Source organism: Palaemon carinicauda, chromosome 38 (assembly GCF_036898095.1).
Source record: "Palaemon carinicauda isolate YSFRI2023 chromosome 38, ASM3689809v2, whole genome shotgun sequence".
Lineage (NCBI taxonomy): Eukaryota > Metazoa > Arthropoda > Malacostraca > Decapoda > Palaemonidae > Palaemon > Palaemon carinicauda.
This window is the reverse complement of record NC_090762.1, coordinates 8,219,415-8,229,414: the sequence shown is the minus strand read 5'-3', so window position 1 is coordinate 8,229,414 and position 10,000 is coordinate 8,219,415. Positions and strand designations below refer to the sequence as shown.

At 32.5% G+C, this 10,000-nt stretch overlaps 1 protein-coding gene across 3 annotated transcripts in view; it reads right to left on the bottom strand.

Annotated features, from left to right (window-relative positions):
• Positions 1-10,000, bottom strand: part of Vang (Strabismus domain-containing protein Vang) — a 171,292-nt gene that overhangs the window by 119,182 nt on the left and 42,110 nt on the right. For 2 of the 3 annotated variants that reach the window (XM_068361872.1, XM_068361875.1), the window contains exon 1: positions 5,067-5,347. The exons of the other annotated variant lie outside the window; for it this stretch is intronic. The gene's annotated coding sequence lies outside the window, so the exon portion shown is untranslated. Of the gene's footprint in view, positions 1-5,066; positions 5,348-10,000 lie in introns of those variants that run through there. 3 annotated transcript variants of the gene reach the window in all.

The window sequence follows — 10,000 nt, the reverse complement described above, 5'->3', positions numbered from 1 at the left end:
ATTAGGAGGAGAGCAAATCATTCTAATATTAAATACGTTGTGACGGATGAACATTTAAAGATAAATTGAAACATACAACCATTTAATATGAATATTGGAAAATGTATCTTATAAAAATTCAATGAATAAAAATATCTTAATTAATATTAAAATTTTAGTAACATTATGAGGTCCTAGTCAACCAGTTAATCGTGGCTATATCTGGGAGCCTGATGAAAAGGGTGATGATCAGGCCTGTCTTGTGCAGCAGCGTAATCTCCTCCCTATCAAGAAGACCAGGATAAACTTAGCCTTATCACTAGATAGGCACAAGGCAGGAGGAAAACCAGTTTCGTAGATTTTCGTGAAGATTCATAGGCCTTCAACTATGGAAAAGTTAAATATTATAGCTACAATATACAAGAGGCTAAGGGTAACTTTTGAAACTTCGAGTGTTGTAAATTTCTGAATTAATATATATATATATATATATATATACATATATATATATATATATATATATATAGGCCTATGTATGTATAAACATACATATATGTGTGTGTGTAGGCCTATGTATGCTTCATTTCCTCTCCTTATTTCAAGATTAACGAAAAACCAATTTTCTATTTCTTCCTATTTATAATCTAAGAAGCGATCCTCTATAGCAAAACTTAACGAAGTTTTCATGTTCGTGTTTAAAGTTTCGAAACTATAACCATTAGAAGTTATTAAAACTACTAACTTACGGTCACTTTTATCCCCAAAACTACGCAGTTCACCCCCAAACCCTAGCGTTGCTTCCTTAGTCTATCGATAGTAATAACAATGAGTCCAAGGGAACTTATAAGGGACATAAGCGTAATAATTTAAATTCGGACATAAAACAACACAATCCTGAACAAAAGTTTGAATGCACATCACAGTAATCTTGAACTCAAAAAAAAAAAAAAAAAAAAAAAAAAAAAAACGGAGAAAAAATACATCATTCATATAAGATTCAGTAGTACCATTTTTGAGTTACCATTGGAGATCTGAAACCATCAGACCTGCGGGTAATGTCTAGCTACCAAGAGAACTCTACAAGGACAAGGGCTTTACCATCTGCCGCTAACACAGTTAACGATCTCAGAGTTCAAATTCAAAGAATAACGAGAGAAGCGAAAGACACATTTTCGGCCACTGAATAAAATTAGGTGGATAAACAATTAAATGAATATAAAAATTCATTCAAGTATAAACATAAATTGAAATAAACATTAAAATTGAGTTTTATTCCACATAAACAAATACGATATTTACCAAAATCACAAGGATTTCGAGAATACTGTGTAGCATTAAGCCTCGTGACGAAAGGCAAGACTAAGAATTAACTGAATGAATACCTAGTACTCTGTACATGATGTCACAGTTTGGAAACAAAATACGAATAAAAAGGACTGTTAGAATTATGAAGAATCTTATACAACATGCACAAAGAAATAACTGGACGACAATGCCAGAGATCTATATCCAGATCAGGGATTTGGAATTTAACAGACAGCAAGTTTTTGTCCAACGCATAGGTATTATTATTATTTTTCTTTTTAAGAATACGCATAAATTGGGTGCATTTAAAGTTTTCAAACATCTTTTTGAACGATGATGTTGGTGTACGTAGTATGCTTGCTATAAATATGAAACACTTATGGATATTTCAAACATCCACATTATAAAAAAGTAGCAGTAAAAGAATAGCAAAGAATTACTAGTTATTAATGCTTATAAGATATATATATATATATATATATATATATCGATGGAGGAAGAAATATCACTCCAAAATTGACGAAAGATAAATAAATACTCATTAACCATTGAGATTTAATTCAATGTCAATCATTCATCTGGAGAGAGAGAGAGAGAGAGAGAGAGAGAGAGAGAGAGAGAGAGGTTTAACGATTAAGTTCCTAATTGCTGATCCATGTCCAGGTAATCTGTACAATGCCAAAGACATTCTGTCTCTACCCCACCCCACCACAGACACTTCTCCATCTAACCACAACTCAGAAAAACATATCAAAGGGACAGGTTTTTACACTTTTAAATTATTCTGACATTTAACTGAAATTGAAATATACATACATACATACATATACCAAGGCACTTCCCCCAATTTTGGGGGGTGGCCGACATCAACAAAGAAACAAAAACAAAAAGGGATAAATACAGAACGTATATAGAAAGCGCTTAGTATAAAGATATTTCCCTTACTATACAGTAGGCTATATGCTACGCCTGATTCAAGAAATACAAAAACGTAAGCCTATTTTTTGTTTCCTAAGGAAAAAAAGTTAATTTCGCGAATAAAATCCAGGAGAGAGAGAGAGAGAGAGAGAGAGAGAGAGAGAGAGAGAGAGAGAAGTATATCATTAACATTTTGTTAATTCGATCCAAACTCAACGGCTTCCTTTTTCAAGAACTATCATAAGTCTACAGTTTTTTTCATATATATTTCATCAAATATACAAATAAATGAATAACATTTATCATGAATGCCTACACTAGAATTATGGCTAAATTTAAGTTCTCCTAAATAAGTTTAAAAGAAAGAATTCAAATTACTAATGCTTTATATCTGCCGTGTATCCCAGATATGAAGACATCAATACTGTATTACTTTCCAACATCAAACATATACGGCTTCATTTTTTTTAAGAACTGTCATATGTCTACAGATTTTTCTACGTCTTCATTTTTTAAAAGAATTGTCATATGTCTACAGATTTTTCTCATGCATATTCATCAAATATGCAAATTAATGAATAACATTTATCATGAATGCCTACACTAGAATTATGGCTAAAATTCAAGTTCCTCTAAATAAGATTAAAGAAAGAATTCAAATTACCAATGCTTTACATCTGCCGTGTATCCTAGATACGAAAACATCAATACTGTATTACTTTCCGAAATCAAACATATACAGCTACTCAAGACACTCCAGGTAAGACTAGAGTCATGTAAGTACTTTGCATGAACTGGTAGAAAGAAGTCTCTAGGTGCAGATTAATGATAGGATAAGCCGGGTAAAAGGCATATATATTGTATGCACTTAGTACTGATATGCACTAGATTAGCTGAATATAATAATGTATGCAATATGAACTGGTTATAATGTATGCAAGATGAGAAAGATTAAAAGACATGCTCTGGATAATTTCTTAATGTGCGAAAATACTTGGCAAGCTATGTATAGTGTACATACGTGAAGAAATAGAAAAAGGTAAAAATGTATACTGAAAAATAGTGTAAATATGTATATCGGAATAGTAATATATAAATTTTGACAGTTCTTGATAAATACAGAACGTATACAGAAGCGCTTAGTATAAAGATATTTCCCTTACTATACGTAGGCTATATGTACTCCCGATTCAAGAAATACAAAAATAGTTTATAGTTTCATAATCGTAAGCCTATTTTTTGTTTCCTATGGATGAAAATTAATTTCGCGAATAAAATCCAGGAGAGAGAGAGAGAGAGGAGAGAGAGAGAGAGAGAGAGAAAAAAAGTTAATTTCGCGAATAAAATCTAGGAGAGAGAGAGAGAGAGAGAGAGAGAGAGAGAGAGAGAGAAAGTTAATTTCGCGAATAAAATCCAGGAGAGAGAGAGAGAGAGAGAGAGAGAGAGAGAGAGAGAGAAGTTATCATTAACATTCCATCACTGTCGCATCTCAATAAGTGGTAGATAAAAAAAAAAAACATTCGCTCCAAGCAGGATTGCTGTCATTACAATACACGCATGCAATCAACATTTGCTAAAATGACTTCCAACACCCAGGCCTACTACCTCATATGATTGAAACCGTATTACATGATTGAAGGCGTTATGCGTTTATAAATCGTAAGTATACCAACAAAACTTAAGTAGACACAAAATAAAAATATTCATATCCACGATGCTGATGATTCAAAAATTGCCAGGTTTGACGCGAATGTACGATAAAGATTCCCTACGTCCTGATATCTCTGATTATCTATAAGTTACTATTTTGATAATATTCCAGCAACAACCGCGACTGCATTATTTATTGAAATTTACTTGTCAATTTAAATCAATAAGTTTCTTAGCAACCTTGTAGACTTTTACACCAAGTGCACACATTACATATGAGTGTTTTAGTATATATATATATATATATATGGAATGATCTTCCCAATGTGGAATGATCTTCTAATCGGGTAGTTGAATCAGTAGAACTTCAAAAGTTAAAAGCTGGAGCAAATGTTTTTAGGTTGACCAGACTGACATAAGTCTTTTTATAGTTTACCTATGACATATCTGTTTTTGACGTGTTAATAGTTTATATAGGACATATCTGTTTTGACGCTGTTACTGTTTTTAGAATCATATATTGTTAATTTATTCTCATCATATATTTATCTCTCTATTTCCTTTCCTCACTAGGCTATTTTTCCCTATTGGAGCCCTTGGGCTTATAGCATCTTGCTTTTCCAACTAGGGTTGTAGCTTGGCTAGTAATAATAATAATAATAATATATACATATATATATATATATATATATATATATACACACAGTATATATTGCTATCAGGAACTGTGCATCTATCCAAGAACAGACATATAAAACATTACTTGAATGTCATGAAACCACAACACAAATAATGATAAATGCATATCAGTTAAATAAAGTAACACTGGTGCAATATGAACAGGCATGAACAGTCGGTCTAATATTATCTCATAACTACACTAATAAGAAATGTGCCACTTAGAATTGCATCGCAACATTGTGAATTTTACACAATGGGTGGTATTTATGCATTGAACATGGTGTGAAGAATATGCTTTCTATACTTTGCTTGATTTCTTAAAAAGCTAAAATTCTAAAAAGTAGGGTAGGTCTAAAGAAAACAAAGCATAGACAATACAAAATCTACATGATAACCTTAATTAGTTTTTAAAAAATCTGTTTGTCAAGATTTGCAACATCATACTGGTCCAGAGAAAGAACCAACGCATTCCTTAATTTCACTATCTCATCATTTAAATGAACATGAAAAGCTTATCGAACCCTTTTCCTCACCTGCTTCTCATGAGGGCGGGACCAAAACATCTTGGCGGCTGAAAATCCTCCTCTCCACTACAACTGGTCCGCGGCGCCCCTGGCCGCGCTTAAACGTTTCTTTCATTATCCAACGGCTACATGTTTTCTCATTGACTCGATCTCATGTCACAAAAACCAGCTAACTCACAGACACCACCATACAAGTATCCACGGTTCCACACACGAGAGGAGAGCCTATGCTATGACAAGGATGACAGGACAAGCATGTACACACAACCTCTCGCTACACTATTCACTCATAATCTGCTGGAGATGTTCCAACAATGCCGGGACCCCATGAGTCTGGCGGGGGCTTGCGCAGACTTTTTAAAAGCGCCTCCTCACCGCCTCTTTGGCTCTTGCTATCCCGTTCTTATTTTACGTATACTAAAGTATCTTTGCTTTAAAAATGTTGTGCACTTTTTTTTGAACTTCATATAATACATTGAGTTCTATCTGCTGTCTCAAGATGACTCATAAGCATAACACAAGCGAAAACGTTTATGATAGAAACCGTTATTAATGTACCATGCTTTGCCTGAAACGGATAAAATCAATGATCATCACTCATCACACATTGTCTCGTAGCTTTGATGGTCTGCTTTAATTGCGAAATATTATCAATAAACTGCCAATACTACAGTAATTCCCTTCCGATAAACAAATATAAACATTTCAGCTAAAGGTAATTTGATCATTACACATAGGCATTTCCCGGAGACTTAAACTGTAATACCCGTCCCGGTGAATAACAATATTATATATTATCAAAATTATATCTTAACATAACAGTTTTTTGTTAATTCTCACCTCTTTATATAAATTGAATGAATTCTATTTTCCTAAAAGGTAGAACTTGTTAGTTTTTCTCGAGTTTTAGTATATTCATTTACCAGTGATTTCCTGTAACCTTAGCATCAACCAAAATCTGTACGGCCATACAGCACCAGGACGCTAGCGGGGAAACCGATACGGGAAACCTTAGAAAAAAAAAAGGAAAAAATCTTCAGGTTACAGTGACCACAAGAAAAGGGTGCAGGTCCTTTGAAACTAAACTTAAGTTGATTTACCCCTTCTGATATATATAATATAACAAGCGTCCATCTCAAGTATACAATCTTTATAGACATTATAATTTATAAACAGATATATAAATGAAAGAAAAGAAAAAACATGTACTCTCGCGTCGTGCTGATTAAAACCAAAGAAAAATGTAGTGTTGGCAAACTAAAATCCTGGTGGCAATTTCTTCCCACGGCCGGCACGGTGTAGCGGAAACTGCTGCCAAATCATCTGAAGAAATTATTCATTAAAATGATTGAATCTATAAAACCAGTTACCTAATATTAATAAAACTCGCATGATATAACTTGAGAAAATCTTCGTTCGGGGATATGAAACAATACTTCAATTGTGTTGGATTAGGGAAGATATTTAATTATTCTCATTCGTAATGTCAGTTACTGCTGCCTGCGAGTTGTTCCAGAGGACCAGAGGAAGAAGAGAGGAGCCCACTCGACGTGCCTTCAGGCTACGCTAAAGGATCTCTCTCTCTCTCTCTCTCTCTCTCTCTCTCTCTCCTGGAACTTCTTGAGGTAACCCGTCTCACGAGCACTCCTGTTTTCATACTTCGAGCACAGTTACAATTGTATCCTTTGGTTTACGAAGGAATCTAAATTTTTGAAATTCTCCAAAGCAGAATTTTTTTTTATCTTTTTATTAAAAGTTAATTACATATTCTTTACAATCACAATATTTACAGTATAATCACATTAATTGCATTTTTCTATAAACAAATCCGTCTAATTTAACAATTTACAACATCACACATCTTGATTTTAATTTTTAGTCACTCAAAAACAATAATTTATATACTTTTTGGTGAGAATTCGTGTAAAATTGTCAAATAGTTCAATTCGGATTCGAATTATCTCGGACCGAAGTAAACAACCAGGCACGCGGACCAGTGTTTTCTTATCTCAAACTCGCATCTGATTGGAATGTAATAACATTAGCCTGCAACAGCACGATTTCCCGTCTTTACCCAGCTCCCAAACCTCTTGAGACTATAACTGCTACGGGTATCCACACACTACATTCAATGGCACAGATTTTTAAGAAAACTAAAATATAGAGATTTACCCAGCTCCCAAAACCTCTTGAGACTATAACTTGCTACGGGTATCCACACACTATATTCAATGGCACAGATTTTTGAGAAAACTAAATATAGATCTTTACCCAACTCCCAAACCTCTTGAGACTATAACTTGCTACGGGTATCCACACACTACATTTCAATGGCGCAGATTTTTAAGACAACAAAAATATAGATCTTTACCCAGCTCCAAACCTCTGGAGACTATAACTTGCTACGGGTATCCACACACTTTATTCAATGGCGCAGTTTTTAAAGAAAACTAAAATATAGATAGAGGTGCAATGACACTTGTCAAAAACTGGTTTAATTTAGTTTTCTTGGCGAAATGCAATCCTGCGTTTACTGGAAAATACGAGCATGACAGTATTATTATTATTATTATTATTATTATTATTATTATCCAAGCTACAACCCTAGTTGGAAAAGCAAGATGCTATAAGCCCAGGGGCTCCAACAGGAAAAATAGCCCAGTGAGGAAAGGAAATAAGGAAATAAATAGATGAAGAGAACAAATTAACAATAAATCATTCTAAAAAAAGTAACAACGTCAAAACAGACCATGTCATATATAAACTATTAACATAAAAAACAAATATGTCATAAATAAACTATAAAAAGACTCATGTCCGTTACCAAGCAAATACTTTTCATGCACATGAACCTTGAAAAGTTGCTGGAATGGTACAAGGTATATTCGGTACCTACCCAGATATACTGGATTGATTTGAGAACTAGCCATCATACACAACCTGTCATCAGTAATCATCTGTTGGCGAAGTTTCCTAAACATTTCAAGGCTTTTGTGCTTTTGAAACTAGACTCTAAAATCATGCATTTAAATTTTTTAATCCATGCGGATATGATTTGTGACTTTGCCGTCGTGTCAAATAATAATTTGCATAATGAAATAACCTTTTTTGGATTTTTGTAAGTACTGGTACCCCTTTCTCGTGTTGGTCTTTTAAAGGGTTGCATGACCCCTCTGAAGGGTGATACTTTTAACAAACCGAAAACCTTCGAATGCATAAATTAAGCAAATCGTTACTTTTCAGAACCAGTTAGATTTTTTTCTTTAATGCATCAAAATAACTTGAAGACAAGAAAACTAGTAAGGCCACAGAACTTACATCTGATATCTTTTATAACAATTACTATGACTTATGCTGTATCTCTATCACTTACAACGTGCTAAAGATCTAAAAAAAAAAAAGAGAAAAAAAAATTCACAGAGCACACATGCGCAAATGCCCTCATATTTGGCTAGCTATAAACCATTCAGAATGTCAAATATAGTTATCCCAATGGGCGATTGAGTACTAACAGGAAGTCTCGAGGATGATCAAATAGATTTGGATAACACTTGCCAGATGTAACTATCAGACGACCTTCTTAAGATCATAAAAATTTGCATAAATTTTTGGTGGCTTCCATGGCGACAAGTCTGCAGGTCCACACCAGGCATCATCTTTATCATAGCCCGTCACCTGCTGTTAGTTTAAGGTATGTCTTGAATTATCGGGAATGCAATCAGGACCCGTTCTTTTTTTTTTTTTTTTTTTTTTCAAACTACGGTCTATAGATTAAAAAAAAGAAAGAAAAAAAAGATAAGAGGTTCGTAATCCATTTCACAGAGGAAATAGTTTCTATCGACTTTGCAGGTCATAATCTATTTTCTATTGCTATTTGAACTTCATCCTCGGCATTGCTGATATGATTCAATTCAGATTTTTTAAATCTAAGAAGCTGGAAATAGTAGAGAACTAGTTATGAAAATAAAAAGTAAAGAGGCTATTTAAATGACTAAATAAGGTATAATAATAATCACTAAAACTTCAGAATTAAAGAGGGAAGAGATTTATGAAAGTCCTACAAAGATGTTACAGAAATTATATAAAAAAAGAAAAAGACGGAATCAAATAAATTAAAAAGAAAAGAACCGATCGACTTATCAATTCTGATGTGAAATATATATATATATATATATATATGTATATATATATACAGTATATATATATTACATATATATATATATATATATATATATATACAGTATATATATATATAAATATATATATATATACTATATATATATATAAATTAACGAAACGGGGAAATAAAGTTAACGAAAAAAAATCCATTGGATGGCTTACATGAATATATTATTAAAAAAAAATCTTGTTGAAAACAACGTTCCTTAGTAAGCAGTTTTCCATAACTGAATATGTTTTATACGTTTGAAGGGAACAATAAACATTACTTAATATATTCAAATAAGATATAGAAAACAAGAAATACAACAATGATAGTGACGATTAAAATGATTGGTTACTATTACTGAGGATATGAGCATAGAAGAATTTATTTTAATTAATGTATGGGTTTGCACTCAACAAAGAAAAGAGAAATGTAGAAATTATTCTAATAACAATCAAGCGTATTTTTTTATCTTTCATTAGGAAATAAACATTTACAATCTTGCAATTTATAATATATATGCATCATAGTATATTTAAATGAATATTTTTCTTATTATACATATACTGTATTTACAATTGCAATTATTCGTCAGTGAGTAAGTATTGCAAATAGTAGAAATTATTCTAATCACGATGGAACGTATCTTTTTTTTTATCTTTTATTATGAAATACACATTTACAATCTTACAATTTATAATATATATACATCATAGTATATTTTATATGAATATTTATTTTACATATACTGTATTTACAATCACAATTATTCGTTAGT